At 42.7% G+C, this 14,948-nt stretch overlaps 1 long non-coding RNA gene across 1 annotated transcript; it reads right to left on the reverse strand.

Moving 5' to 3' along the window:
- Positions 1–2,134: 2,134 nt before the first annotated feature.
- Positions 2,135–5,530, reverse strand: LOC129695443 (uncharacterized). The gene is made up of 2 exons (XR_008723163.1): positions 4,919–5,530; positions 2,135–2,982 (listed from the first exon to the last, which is right to left on the reverse strand). It is a non-coding gene; the product is annotated as an uncharacterized LOC129695443 (long non-coding RNA).
- Positions 5,531–14,948: the final 9,418 nt, after the last annotated feature.

Here is a 14,948-nt window from a genome sequence, read left to right on the forward strand (position 1 = left end):
AAAGGTTGAATTGACCAAAGTGTGCTGATGAGAGAAAACAGAAACCAAGATGGACTCAAAGCAAGTCTAAAATTTACAGGCTTTATTAAACAATGAGAAATCGAATCTCACCAACACTACATAATACGTGGCTAAACTTATGCTTTAAACTAAGACTATGGACGGAAAACTATCGGGCACGTCGTAAAACTTACTTTACACAATTTTACCCCCCTTTCCCTTTATCTTCTCAACCTCTATCCTATTTCGGGAATTTCACCAGGTCACCGGGATACTCACAGCTAGGTCGATACAGGCCCACGAGCTGTCCAGCAGAGCAGAAAGAGAGAGAGAGTTCTGGCTTGACTCCTGTTTTTATACCTGAGCTTCCTTTGAAACCCCCAGGTGGTCCTCTGGATAAAAGGGTTCTTTTGATGATTCCCAGTTTCGATCTGGCATGAACAATAGGCTTCCGATGATAAGGGGTTTGCTGATGTCATGATCCCTCAGCCTGATCGTTATCCCATCGCCTGGATGGGCTCCTATTGTCTCGATGGATGTGTCATCCAAGATGGTGATTGTGCTTGTGCTGGCCTGTTTACCACCGTCTGCTGAGGCTTGGTTCCTTCCTTTGTGTATCCAAGATAATCTTGTTATCTCCATCTCAGCCTTTCCTGTCCATACCATTCGCATAGTGGTGTGATGCCCAAGTCCACAGGCCAGACAGGTTTGAAACTTGAAACTGCTTCTTTCTGTGGATTGGGGTTTTTTCCGTTGCAGCCAGCAAATCTGTCCTTTTAAAATATCCATGTCCTTATCCGAGTTCTTCCATAATTTTGGAGGATTTGCCCCAATAACTTAGTGACTCTTAGAAAATTCTACAGATGCACCATGGAAAAAATATTGTCGGGTTGCATCACAGCTTGGTTTGGGAACAGCTTTGCCCAAGAACATAAGTAATTGCAGAGGGTTATAGATGTTGCCCAATCCATCACACGGACCAGATTTCCCACCATTGACACCAGCAACACTTGACCGTGCCTGGCAAAAGTAGTCAACATAATTAAAGACTTGTTTCACCCCAGTCGTTCCTTCTGCTCCCTGCTCCCTGTCCGGTAGAATGTACAAAAGCTTGAAAGCAACACTAACTGACTCAGGAACAGCTTTGTCCCCTCTTTTATCAGGGTTCAGAACTATCCTTCCATAAGCCAGGGTACTATACGATTCACTTCTATCCCACTGAGGATATTGAACTTTGTATATAGAACTTATGCACTACAAAGCTGAGGCCGATATTCTGCACTCTGCATCTTCCCCTTTGCTCTATCTATAGTATTTGAGTTGGAACTGCATGGGTTTATATATAGTATATCAGATCTGTTTGAAGAGCATGCAAAACAAAGCTTTTTATGTACCTTGATACATGTGACCATAATCAATTTAGACCTAAACCTAAACTTACGTTTTATACACCCTTCAGTTCCTTTTGTTTAAAAGAAACCTACAATGCTATAAAGGGCCTGTTCCACTTGGCCATCATTTACGCGACAGGCCGGTAGTGACTGACGTGCGCGCAGGTCGCTTAAATGGTGCGCAAATGACAGCTAAGTGGAACAGGCCCTGAATTCTCCATTTTGACCACTTTCTCATACATTATTTTGTACCATTGTGGATGTGTGATCTGTTAATGCAGTGAACTTAACTGTACACAATACTCAAGCTGTTAGCTAACTGCTCTCTTATACAGTTGTTGTATGACCTCCAGTGCTCACATTTTATGCCTTGCATTCTGATCTTGAATGATCACTCAGCTGCAGATGAAAGTTCATTATTCAACAAAAGGAGGCATCTACGAAACTCCTAGTGGGAGAATTCTTGTGCTAGAATCTCCGAACACAAAATGCATTGAGTTTTAATAATCTTTAACAGCAGTTGATAAACACTATTTCATTCAGTACAACTGCAGAGTTTACTTCAATATTTTGGGTGCTGACAAATGATTCCATGGAATAACACATTAAAATGTGGAGCATATATTAGACCAACTCTAAATATTCAAATACTTTTGTTGGAACAAAATAATTCACATGGATGATCTAAAAGCTTGAGGAGGGGACACATACATTACTTTTATCACAAATGCTCTTGAGACAAATTCAGACAAAGAAGTGTTTTTATTAATTTCATATTCTGCAGAATAGGTGTCTCTCCTCTGATGTCCCCTGGAGGCACAAAGAAAATGGAGATGCTTTCTATCTTTATACCCTTCTTCACTGTGGTCACTACCTCAGGTCTCCCCATCGAGTTTCGTCCAATCATAACATAAAGCCCACGTTCCCACGAGAAAGTCCAGGAATGTCTAGGACCACCTCCTGACGTCAAAGACTCCCAAGGCTTCTGCTGAAGTTGTTATCTGTTTGCTACTTTTTATCTAGAATTTCTCTCTGTTCTGTATATTGTTACTTTATTCTACAAGCAGTCTGGCTTCTGCTGATAAGCTCATTTATTTCTAAGTTATATTTTTCAGAGTTCTAGTATAATTCAACCTCTATTAACCCTTCTCTCACAATCCACCATTTTTCTTTTTGCTACGCATCTTTTGAATTATACTATATCTTCCTTTTCTAGTGCTAGCAGCAGATTCTTCGCCTCCCTATCCTCCTCTCGCTAGTCATACTGTGTTCTGAAGGCCAGCGCAGGGAATAATACAACATCCGAATAGGCACAAAGTCAATGGTTCCTTCCCTTCACGCACAGTCTACGGGCTGATATTGTCCGGTGGGGCCTCCACAGGACCCTTAAATCGGTTTGCGTGTGTCCACCCTTTTTCTTTTGTTCGTACTGCTGTCTCGGTGATTAATAACACAAGGTAGGGTCCAGTCCACTTTGGTTGCAGCTTTTCTTCCTTCCATGATTTTACAAGATCCCAGTTCTCTGCTTTCACAGAATGGATTGGCAAGTCGAGATGGGGACTCTGTGCCAACAGCTCCTTGGTTTTTAATTCTGTAATAGAATGAGATACTGCCAGTAAACAGTTCCTTAAGAAAACATCATTACCATGGTGGGTATTCCTTCTATCTTTCCCAAATAATAAAAACCTAACTTGTTCAACCTTTCTCTGTATCTTAGTTGCTGAAACCCAGTCAACATTCTAATTGATCTCCTCTGTACTCTCTATTTTAACCTTTTTCCTATAATTATGCCTACCAAAATTATGCACCATACTCCACAATTGACCTCACCAATACCTTGTACAATTTAACATTACAACCCAACTTCTATACACAATGCTCTGATTTATAAAGGCCAACACACCAAAATCTTTCTTTACCATCCTTTCTACACGAGATTCCACCTTCAGGGAATTATACACAGTTGTTCCTAGATCCCTCTGTTCAACTTCATTCCTCAATTCACAATCATTTACCATGTAAGTCTAATTTGAATTTGGCCTGCCAAGTTGTATCACCTCACACTTATCAACATTAAATCCATCTGTCATGTTTCAACCCAGTCTTCCAAATGACTTAAATCTCTCTGTACATTTCCCAACAGTCACTTTTAATCCATCTTGCTATTCCTTACTAACCACTTCTTAACCAACCTTATTTCCTTTATTGAACTTTGTCAAAGGCCTTACTGAAGTTCACCACTTTAACCTCATCAATTTTCCTAATAACCTCTTTTAAGAAAAATCAAGATTAGTCAAATGTCACAATCACAAATCCATGCTAATTCTTCCTAATCCTATCCCACTTATCCAAATTCCTATAATATTGTCTTTAGTATCCTTTCCATTATTTCCCACCACTGATGTCAAACAAGTTCTTGTTAAAACTCTACTCTTCTTTGTCCTCCTGTTCAATTACCTCAGGGCTATTGTCTATTCGTACCTGTGGGCCAGCCCTCATGTAATTATTGAAATCGTACTAGGTATCTCAACCTTCTAAACGAACATCGGTCGGTGATTTAGAAAACTCATACATACACCTTGTCTTCAGGTTTAAAGGGTCCTTCTTCCTGGTCCATCTCCGACAGCTTTTACTTTACCTGTTCATAAATAGACTTGTATATCATTATTAACTGTTTCATATACTTTTTAAATTCTAATCGGTAACTGTTCCAAACTCGGTCCCTTGCAGGAACTTCTCCATTGTGTCACCTGCTGGTTAGTTTGCATGCAACATTTCTTCAGTGCCAATGGCAGAGCATTACACAAATCTTATTTATTTTAACCTTCAATGTTCCATTTATTCTTTTCATCAAATGAAAACAATCCGTTGTCAAAGCTGATTTCTGTAGGTTTACCAAACCTCTTGATTACCTTATTCAACATAAACGACACTACAGTGCTCATACCTAAATCGATTCAGACTTACCCTGGACATCTCTTCCAGATGCTGTTTCAGCTGCTTTGTCTGCATTTTAATTTAACTTCTTTGACATGTACTTTTTCCATTTCACCATACAATTTCAAAATTCCCAATCTAGTCTGAACTATATCCTACCTTTCCCAAGGTCATCATCTGCTGTCTTATATTCTGAAGTATTTCTCTCTCTTCACTTGTGGAACAAACCAACAAATTGTCCACATCAACAAATACTTTCTAAGGGTATACCATATAACCATATATCGAACCTGCCACCACCACCTTCACTGGAAGCTCATTCCACACAGCTACCACTCTCTGAGTAAAGAAGTTCCCCCTCAACTTTCAACTCTGCCTTTCCCATCTAATTAAAAAAACCTACCTCATCCTGGCCTTTCTTGACATCCTTCCTTAAATCCCTTTCTCTCTCTTGGGGACCCCAGTCCAGTTAGGGCTTATAATCTCCAGATTAATTTCACTCCTGATAGGACTTTGAGGAAAAGTTCCCCAAGACATGTATTATTGGCATGTAATTCTCTGGCCCCGCTTGGTTCCCTCATAGGACTCACTTGTGTCAGTTCATCACTTATTTCAGTCTTTTCAACCAGGGGCCTTGTTCATTGACATTGACCGCAGAGACCAACTGTTTGCTGAATCGGGGGTTGGAAATAAATGACAATCCCACCACCTCCTTCAATTCTGCTTGACTTTAAGAAGAATGACTTCCACCACAATAGTTCATAATATAATGTCCACATGCCTTCTTTTTCTTGTTCATTTTCAACTCTCCACCTTTTCATTCCCCTTTGTTCCTTGGGGTTCACCTTAAGTGGGTAACATTTGCTGAGGGGCCTGCATACCCTCGGTCATGACGGCATCCAACCTGAAGATGGCGCTGTAGCCGGTAAGTTTGTGAGCGGCGGCCATGTTTGTAGTCTTTTGTCGGCCCGGTTGTAACAATTTACATCATCTTTATCTGACACTTAGTGGTTCCCACTACTTTTACCAATGGTGCCTTCAAATCTTTCATGGCCAATAATCGTCCCACGTTCTCCTCCTCCAAAGCCCTAATCCATTTCCTTCCCCATCAGGGATATAGGGTGAAGCATTTTTATTTATTTATTATTTATTTAAATTTTTTATTTTAATTTTTTTTTAGCCCTCTCAGTTTATGGGTGCCCCAAAGGGATAATCTGTGTCATCCTGTCGTCTCCTACTTCTCTCTCTCTCTCTCTCTCTCTCTCTCTCTCCCTGTCTCCCCCTCTGTCTGTGTCTCTCTCCCTCCCTCCCTCTCTCTCTCTCTCTCTCTCTCTCTCTCTGTCTCTCTCTCTCTCTCTCTATCTCTCTCTCTCTCTCTCTCTCCTCTCTCCCTCTCTCTCTCCCTCTCTCCTCTTCTCTCTCTCTCTCTCTCTCTCTCCTCGCTCTCTCTCTCTCTCCCTCTCTCTCTCTCCCTCTCTCTCTCTCTTCTCTCTGTCTCTGTCTTTCCTCTCTCTGTCTGACTCATAGAAACATAGAAACATAGAAATTAGGTGCAGGAGTAGGCCATTCGGCCCTTCGAGCCTGCACCGCCATTCAATATGATCATGGCTGATCATCCAACTCAGTATCCTGTACCTGCCTTCTCTCCATACCCTCTGATCCCCTCAGCCACAAGGGCCACATCTAACTCCCTCTTAAATATAGCCAATGAACTGGCCTCAACTACCCTCTGTGGCAGAGAGCTCCAGAGATTCACCACTCTCTGTGTGAAAAAAAGTTCTTCTCATCTCGGTTTTAAAGGATTTCCCCCTTATCCTTAAGCTGTGACCCCTTGTCCTGGACTTCCCTAACATCGGGAACAATCTTCCTGCATTTAGCCTATCCAACCCCTTAAGAATTTTGTAAGTTTCTATAAGATCCCCTCTCAATCTCCTAAATTCTAGAGAGTATAAACCAAGTCTATCCAGTCTTTCTTCATAAGACAGTCCTGACATCCCAGGAATCAGTCTGGTGAACCGTCTGTATCTCTGTGCCTGGCTCTCTCTCTCTCTCTCTGTCTGTATCTCTGTGTCTCGGTGTCTGTATCTCTCTCTCTCTCTGTTTCTCAACTTGAATGTCTACCATAAAACAACAAACCATAAAAGCTGGTCATGTTTCATCAATTAACTTATTTCCAATTATTTCAATCCATATTCACCATTATTTTAAATGTCCAATTCCTAGCACTAGTAACAATTTTCCAAATTAACTTTACTGACAAGAAATCTAAAAGAACATCAAGAAACGATTAAAAGAAAATCAAAAGCTGATTTTTACAACTTCCCTTTTTCAGGTTACGAGGATACAAAGGGTTAATTTTACAGCTTGTTCGCAATCCAATTTGAACTACAGTGGAAATACTCGCTCCCGCCACTGTGTTCAATTTTACAACTTGCTCATTCCAACCTTTCATCTTACAACCATTCGTTCCAAACCGGTTTTTACATACAAATCACATTCGTTCCGTTCTTACTTCAAATAGATTATTCATTTTATATTTTCTCCCTGTCCTGCACTCTTGTCCCTGGCCTTTGCCGTCTTCTTATCTGCTAATTTCGGGAGTAACTCCCTCATCATCCTGTCTCTCTCTGTTCCTTATTTGCTGTTTTTCTACTGCCTGCAACATAATCTTTACTACTTGTTTTTCACTTCTGTGAAAAGGAATTGATCTAACTGTTCTTGTCAGACCTAAAGAATCTTCAAGGAGGCTATTTAACAAACCCCCTTCCCCCTCAGGGTCCTCTCCTAGGTACCTCCCTCGGGGGTCTAATTTCAACCGAACTTATCTTCCCCTTCTGCCCTTTGACTCCCCGTCCTGTTGGCCGGGTGATCTTCGTCCACCCCGGCCCCTGTCTTCTCTTTCCTTTGGGTATTTTGGCCCCCTCCGGCTCTGCATTTGTCCCAACGGACTATACCTTATCATTGTTGGCTTCTCCAACCCCTGGGAATTTCCTGCCCTCCAGGGTCCAGCATTTGCCCCAACGGACTATTGGGCAAAATGCGGGGATTTGGCCCACAGCCTTTTCCCCTCCCTTTTTCTAAACACCGTGTTTAATTACCTTATTTATCATCATCATATTCTTAATACCATGTTCATCATATTCTCAATACAGTGTTCATCATACCTGCCTTGCCCGTACAAGGTCTTTCCACAATCGCCCAGGAAGTACTTTATTAGTCATTGTTCCTACCTGGGTTCTGTGCACAGAAATTGCTCGATTGATTTTTCACGATTTCCAACTACTCCCACTTCTTTGCCGAGTCTCTGTGTGGTCCGGATACTACTGCTTAAACAGCTGACGACAAGCAAGGAGTCTGAGACTGCTGAACTCAGCAGGGTGCACCTTCCCTTCGTCCATCTACTCCCGTCAGCTGTCTAGAGTATTGGATCTCGGAACGAGCCCCCAAGTTGTGAGATTCAAAAATCACAAATGCTCTTGAGACAAATTCAGACAAAGAAGTGTTTTTATTAATTTCATATTCTGCAGAATAGGTGTCTCTCCTCTGATGTCCCCTGGAGGCACAAAGAAAATGGAGATGCTTTCTATCTTTATACCCTTCTTCACTGTGGTCACTACCTCAGGTCTCCCCATCGAGTTTCGTCCAATCATAACATAAAGCCCACGTTCCCACGAGAAAGTCCAGGAATGTCTAGGACCACCTCCTGACGTCAAAGACTCCCAAGGCTTCTGCTGAAGTTGTTATCTGTTTGCTACTTTTTATCTAGAATTTCTCTCTGTTCTGTATATTGTTACTTTATTCTACAAGCAGTCTGGCTTCTGCTGATAAGCTCATTTATTTCTAAGTTATATTTTTTCAGAGTTCTCAATTTGGCTTGTATGCTGTGGAGAGATGGTTTGTGCTTAACAACGTGTGACTCGATCAATGCACTGTCAGGAAGTCTACAAAATTCAGGCAAAAGCCATTTACACAACATCTCTCTCACCTATGAGAGAAAAAACTATTCATTGCATAGGAAGGAATTGCAGATGTTGGTTTAAACCTAAAAAAGATGGAGTAACTTAGTGGGTCCGACAGAATCTCTGGAGAAAATGAAAAGGTGACGTTTTGGGTTGAGGCCCTTCTTTTAAAGTCTAAAGAATGGTCTCGACCCGAAACGTCACCTATTCCTTTTCTCCAGAGCTGCTGTCTGACCAGCTGAGTTATTCCAGCTTTTTGTATCTACTATTTTTACATATCCTTTTTCTACTCTTCTTTGCTCTGGGTAATTTGCTAATCACCTTAAAACTGGTTACATTTTCTTAATGTACCCTTTTATCAAGCCCTTTCACACCCAACATGCACACTTGTAGTTCATCCTGTTTCTCCATATTGAAGGAGAGCAGCTCTATAAATTCTCAAAATAAATTAAAGTAATAGACTATTGACGATCTAACAACTCTCCTCTGAATGTGTACCGACTTTCCTCTGAATTTGCAGCCCAATCACAAAGCTTTGATATCCTTCATGAAGTCTGTGCCTAAAATTGTACACTGTGTGGCATAAATGCTGGAGTAACTCAGCGGGACACGCAGCATTTCTGGAGAGAAGGAAAAGGTGACTTTTCGGGTCAAGACACTTCTTCATTAATCCCCTTGCAGTTTACTACTTACCGTTGTTTAGGTTGCAGTAGAGTTAAAGTCCAATAATCCAGCGCAAGACTTTGGTATCAGTTTTTCTGGATTATTGGAATTACTCCTATAAATATCCACACACTTTTTAATTATTTTTTTTGGATTTTCCATATTAGCATAAAACATTTCCCAGTGAACCCGATGAGAGAAGAGAAAATGGGGAACTAACCTCTTGTGAGTTTAAAAGAAATGCTGGGCATACGAGTGCTTAAAGAAAGTGTCAGAAATGGAGTTGCAGTGATTTAAAGGGAGCTCAGGAAATTGAGCCCTGCTGAGTTTATGTGGAGAGTAGAACATTTGGCCTTGGTGAGTTGAAAAGGAAGACAAGGAACTGAATCTCAATGTCAGATGCTAAACTATTGAGATTTATGACAAATCGGATGGTTGATTTTTGGTGCGTGACTGTGTACAATCCTTTCCCTTCACCTCTTACAATGTCCACACATACAAGAGACCATTTGAGATAGGATTAGTGTAATTCATATCTCCCTCATGACAACCATAACCATTCTGACAAATCCCGTGCATAATCCTCATCGATAATAATTCTTGTGCAAAATCTCTGCCTATATCAAACTTTATCCCAGACCCTTTCCACAACCTGTCTCTTATAATTGAAATAACATGTTTGGAACTCTACTAATCTAGGTAGCACTTAGATTTTAATTCTTACAATGTTACATCTCGCTGTTCAGTTAGATCGCTTAAACAGCTGCCAATCCCTTCAATAAACCACAATGCAGATCAGGCAGCATCTCTGGAGGATATGAATAGGTGAAGAAGGGTTCCAACCTGAAACATTGCTTATCCATGTCCTCCAGTGTTACTCCAACACTTTCCATTATTGAATTTTAGTATTCCTTTGAACTATTTTAAATAAACTTTGAACTATACTGCTATTTTGCATTCATCACTGAATTCTTGTTCTATTTATCATTACAATCTATACTGCTCACTCTACGAGCTGCATGCAAACAAAATATTACAATGCATCCTAATGTATATGATAATAAACAAATCTAATCTGATCTGATCTGACACAGAGAGAAATTCATGAACTTCATTATCCTTGCAGCAAATCCTCATTTTCCTTTAATAGTTTTTTATAAATAGAAAATGTATTGCATGGCACATACGGACTGTGTACAATGCAACAGCAATTTATAGGCCTGAATGGGAATGGGAATGTATCTAGGATATTCCGCATCTATATAATTAAAAGTCTCGATTTTAGAAAGACGCTACTATATATCGCTATGATTTTTGGCCATCTTACTCACGTCCTCCTCCGCTGAGCAGGCCCCGAGGATTTTTCCATTGATGAAAAATAAAAATGTAATTTGTGTTTAAAAAACCGTGTGTGTGTGTCAGAGTGTGTGAGTGGTCTCAGTGACTGAGCTGCTAGCACAATAATCCATTCAGCCCACAATGTCCATACTAGCCTTCTGGAAACCAGTCCCTTCGGCCCACAACACCATGCTAATGCTCCAGAAAGCCCCCCCCCCCCCCACTGGCCAGCAATATTGGAATTGGCGGAGAGGTGGAATGTTGCGTTGGGGACCAACCCTCCTGTGTGAAGCTGGAACCCAACGGGCCCCACTTAGTCTAGTAGTCTGTTAGTTTTGTATGTTACTTGGGTTAATATATCAGAATAGTCAGAAGGCCAGTAATCTGGCTGTGATGATGAACATACACTGGGACAGTAAGAGTGGATGAGATGAATTGAATATGAAAAGTATAGAGGCAACATTGAGGTTTGGGAAAGAGCTCTGACCTCTGAATTTCGTAAAAAAATGTACCTTTAAATTAAAAATGTGAAATTCCTTTTGTATAAAGAACAATTTTATTCATTTTGAAAGGAGTTTATCAAATTACTTTGCACTTAATTGGAAATATTTTACTTACAATGAAATATAATGTTTTATTATATTACCCACTACTATCTCAGTGACAACTGTTAAAATGTGTAACTAAGGTGATTGTAAATCTTAAAGCTGGGGAAACTTCTCGGAAATGCCCTACAAATAATGTCCAAATTATACGCAAAATTTACGCAGCTGGCGATCGAATCTCCCGCGTCAGGGCAGTCGAAGCTCCCTTGATCGGGACGGTTGTAGCTCTTGCACTTGGAGCTGCCGAAGTCGATCCCTAACCAAAGGACCGCTAGCTCCACGATGTTAGGTCCGCAGGCTGCCGTGATTGCAGCTTCCGAAGTCAATCCCCAGCAAAGGGACCGCCAGCTCCACAATGTTATGCCACAGTGCAGACAAAGATACGATGCGGAAAAAGTCACATCTCCGTCGAGGAAATAGATTTTTTTTTAAGTTTCCCACCCCCCACATAATACAAAACTAAAGATACATTAAAACATACTTTTACCAATAGCTTAAACACAACAACAAAATAAAAAGAACTAGACAGACTGTTGGCGAGGCTGCCATCGTACGGCGCCACCAGGTATATTTATGTCATAACAATGGTTCAATGGCATTTTATTGTCACAGGTACAGTGAAATTTTGCATACAGTTCAGTAAATGTATTGCTCTACATAAGCTGTCGATGTTGCACAATTGAGCTGGAAAGTGCTGTTGTTGGTGTTGTTCACCGCTCCGTGCCACTGCAGTCCACGTATGATCGGCGTGCTCGGCCACTTGTAGTGGCACCCGGTCCAAATGCACCCCAGGCTGCTGCAGGGGCTCCAGTGGCCTACTCCATTGACGTCTCCATCCAGACATATTAACTGGCAAACTACATATGGTGTTCTTGAATTCATGATTAACGGACTTGGGCTAAAAATGGACCTAAACTTCCATCCCAACGTGCAGTGTAAAATCGAGAGGCTCAATGATCATCTGCAGGATGATCATTAGCCTTCTGACTGGCATTCTATTCTGATATATTAACCCAAGTAACATACAAAACTAACAGACTACTAGACTAAGTGAGGCCCGTTGGGTTCCAGCTCCAGAGCCCTCAGGCCGCCAAGATGGGCAGATGAGCAGAAAGATGTTGGTTCACAGGCTGAGCCAGTCAAAAGTAATGGAGGAAGTCCCTGCAGGAGGCTTGTGGTTACTGGGATTGGGAACTGGTCCAGTAGAGCCAGCACGTGGGCGGACCATATATTGGACTTTGGAAATGACGCCAAACCATGGCGGTGCCCTCATGTGTAACTGTGCAAAGAGAATTGCACTGTGTAGTTGCACACGTGACATATAAAGCACCGTTGAAATAAAGCATTGCAGCGTTCAATTGCAGTTTTATTTTAATGTTGCTACTTTTCAGCTGCCACAGAGCGAGTTCTTTAAGATCCAACTCACTTTTCAGAAGTGACATTGCAGCAGATATAACCCCATAGAGTCACACAGCACACAGACAGGTCTTTCAGCCACTAAGATCAAGATAACCATCACGATTTGGTCTGTGGGGGCGCTGCGAGATGGCTGCCCTCCCAACAGCGTGTTAGTCATTTCTACATTTTTCGTTATTTTAGTATGTTCAAATGTTTGTTTTAATGTCTCTCGGTGTGTCTTGTGTGGGGGGTGGGGGGGGGTGAGGGGGAGAACCACTTTCGGTCGCCTCCTCCATGGAGAGTCAACTTTTTCCATGTCGCCTCCCTCGCAGCCTAACAACAAGGATTGGTGCGGCCTTTCCCGAAGTCAGGCCCGAAGCTTCAGCAGCGGACGCAGCGTGATCTTTTCAACATGGAGTGGGCGAGCCCTCGCCGGGGGTCGCCAGAAGGGAGTGCTCCGATCGCTGGCCTGCGGACTGTTACAGCCTGAAGCCGTGGTCTGCGGAGCGTCCAGCAGGCACAGCTTCCGGAGCCAGAGATCCCACATTGGGGACCCCGGAGGAGAAGAGCTCCGACCACCGGCCCGTGGCCGACAACTTCTTGAAGGCGCGGTCTGCTGTGCTTCTAGCCGCGGTGCGGCGGGGACTTAGATCTTCGACCGCCAACCTGCGGCCTACATCATCTTGAAGCCGCGGTCCCCGGTAGGAAAGCACCGATTCAGGACATACCTTCCAGACGAGAAGGTCTGTACATCAGGCCACCCGCTGCGGCGACTGCGGAGGTTTGTGGTCCCGACCACGGGGAAAAATGGAGGAGGTCTGACTGAACTTTGTACCATCCACCACAGTGATGAATGCTGTGGTGGATGTTTTTTTGTGTCAAATTTTTACTGTGTATTGTGTGTTCTTTTTTAGTGTACCGCTGCTGGCAAGTTCATTTCACTGCACTTCATTGTGTATGTGACAAATAGAGTAGAGTTGCTGCCTTATAGCGCCAAAGACACAGGTTCAATCCTGACGATGCGTGCTGTCTGTAGGGAGTTAAGTATGTTCTCCATGTGACCTGCGTGGGTTATCTCCGGGTGCTCCGGTTTCCTCCCACGCACCAAAGACGTACAGGGTTGTAGGCTAGTTGGCTTGGTTAAATTGTAAATTGCCCCTTGTGTGTGTAGGATAGTGTCAGTGTGCTGGGGATCTCTGGTCTCGGTGGGCCAAAGGGGCTGTTTCCACACAGTACCTTTAAACTAAACTAAACATTTTATTTGCCCCATATTGCCATCAAAATTCCCAAGTTCGAGCACTTGCTTAAACAGCTGAGGCAATATAGAGTAGCCAATAAATGTACCAACCTCGTGTGTGGGAGAAAACCCAAGCGGTCACAGGAAAAAGGTGCAAACTCTACCAGAGGTCATAAGGTCATAAGTGATAGGAGTAGTATTACACGATTCGGCACCCCCCCATCAAGTCTACTCCGCCATTTAATCATGGCTGATCCATCTCTCCCTCCTAACCCCATTCTCCTGCCTTCTCCCCATAACCCCCGACACCCATAACCTCTGACACAGGTCAGTGGAGCTGTGAGGTAGAAGCTCTTCCAGCAGCACCAACGTGCCTCATGATACAGCTCCTGACAGAAGGCCATGGGACCTATTTTAGAGCATGATAATGTGTGCAAACTCCCATAATGCTGTCCCATGCCCAGTTTCAGATGGTTTTGCAAGGGACCTGTTTGCTGTTAGCACAATACGAAGCTCGCGTTTATTGCACCAGTGAAGAGTGAAATCCAATTTCCCAAGTTTTCATCTTTAATTTAAACAGTCAATAGTTTTCCTTAACACTGATATTAAAACTAACTGCAGATATTTGAACATTACATTAGCCACTCTTCTGACATATATTTGATTGCAGTTGAACTGTGAAACATTGAAAAAGCTCAATGAATCGTAGAATCATTCTGACACTAGAGGAATGTATACACTCTGACAAGTTTATCCTGTCTCTCTGCAGATCTAGCACATCAGACGTATGTGCCTGCTCTTTTCCTATTGCTTTTCAAATTACTTCCCCTTTTCAGTTCCCCTTTGAGAACTGGGAGCTCACGGTGGCACAACGGTAGAGTTGCTGCCTTACAGCGAATGCAGCGCCGGAGACTCCTCATGGGTATTTTCTGAGATCTTTGGTTTCCTCCCGCACTCCAAAGACACACAAACCTGTACAAACCAGCGTTCCCCCCACATTAACACAATCCTACACCCACAAGGGATAATTTTTACATTTACCAAGCCAATTAACCTACAAACCTGTTCGAATCAGGGCAAACTCGGGAGAGCTCTTGGAATGAACTCGTACTGTGGGACAGGGCTATTAGGCAGTAAACAAGAGTCGCAACATTTCCAGTGCCATCTGGTACACTTCAATTCAAAGTTGTTAAAAATGTCTTAACTTGGATATGAAGACTATTTGTCCTGGTGGTGGCACTGGGTTGCAGTTGAAGGTTCCACCTGACCAGGTGATATTGTCGATTCTCTCCACCGCTGCTCTGGAGCTCTGAGCTGCTGTTGGCCATGTCCAATCCACACACTCGACCACTTGGAGCAGCGCCTATACTAATCAATTCCCAGGCTGCTGCAGGACCTCCAATGGCCTTCTCCACCAATC

The sequence above is a fragment of the Leucoraja erinacea genome, chromosome 3, assembly GCF_028641065.1.
Source record: "Leucoraja erinacea ecotype New England chromosome 3, Leri_hhj_1, whole genome shotgun sequence".
Taxonomy (NCBI): Eukaryota; Metazoa; Chordata; class Chondrichthyes; order Rajiformes; family Rajidae; genus Leucoraja; species Leucoraja erinaceus.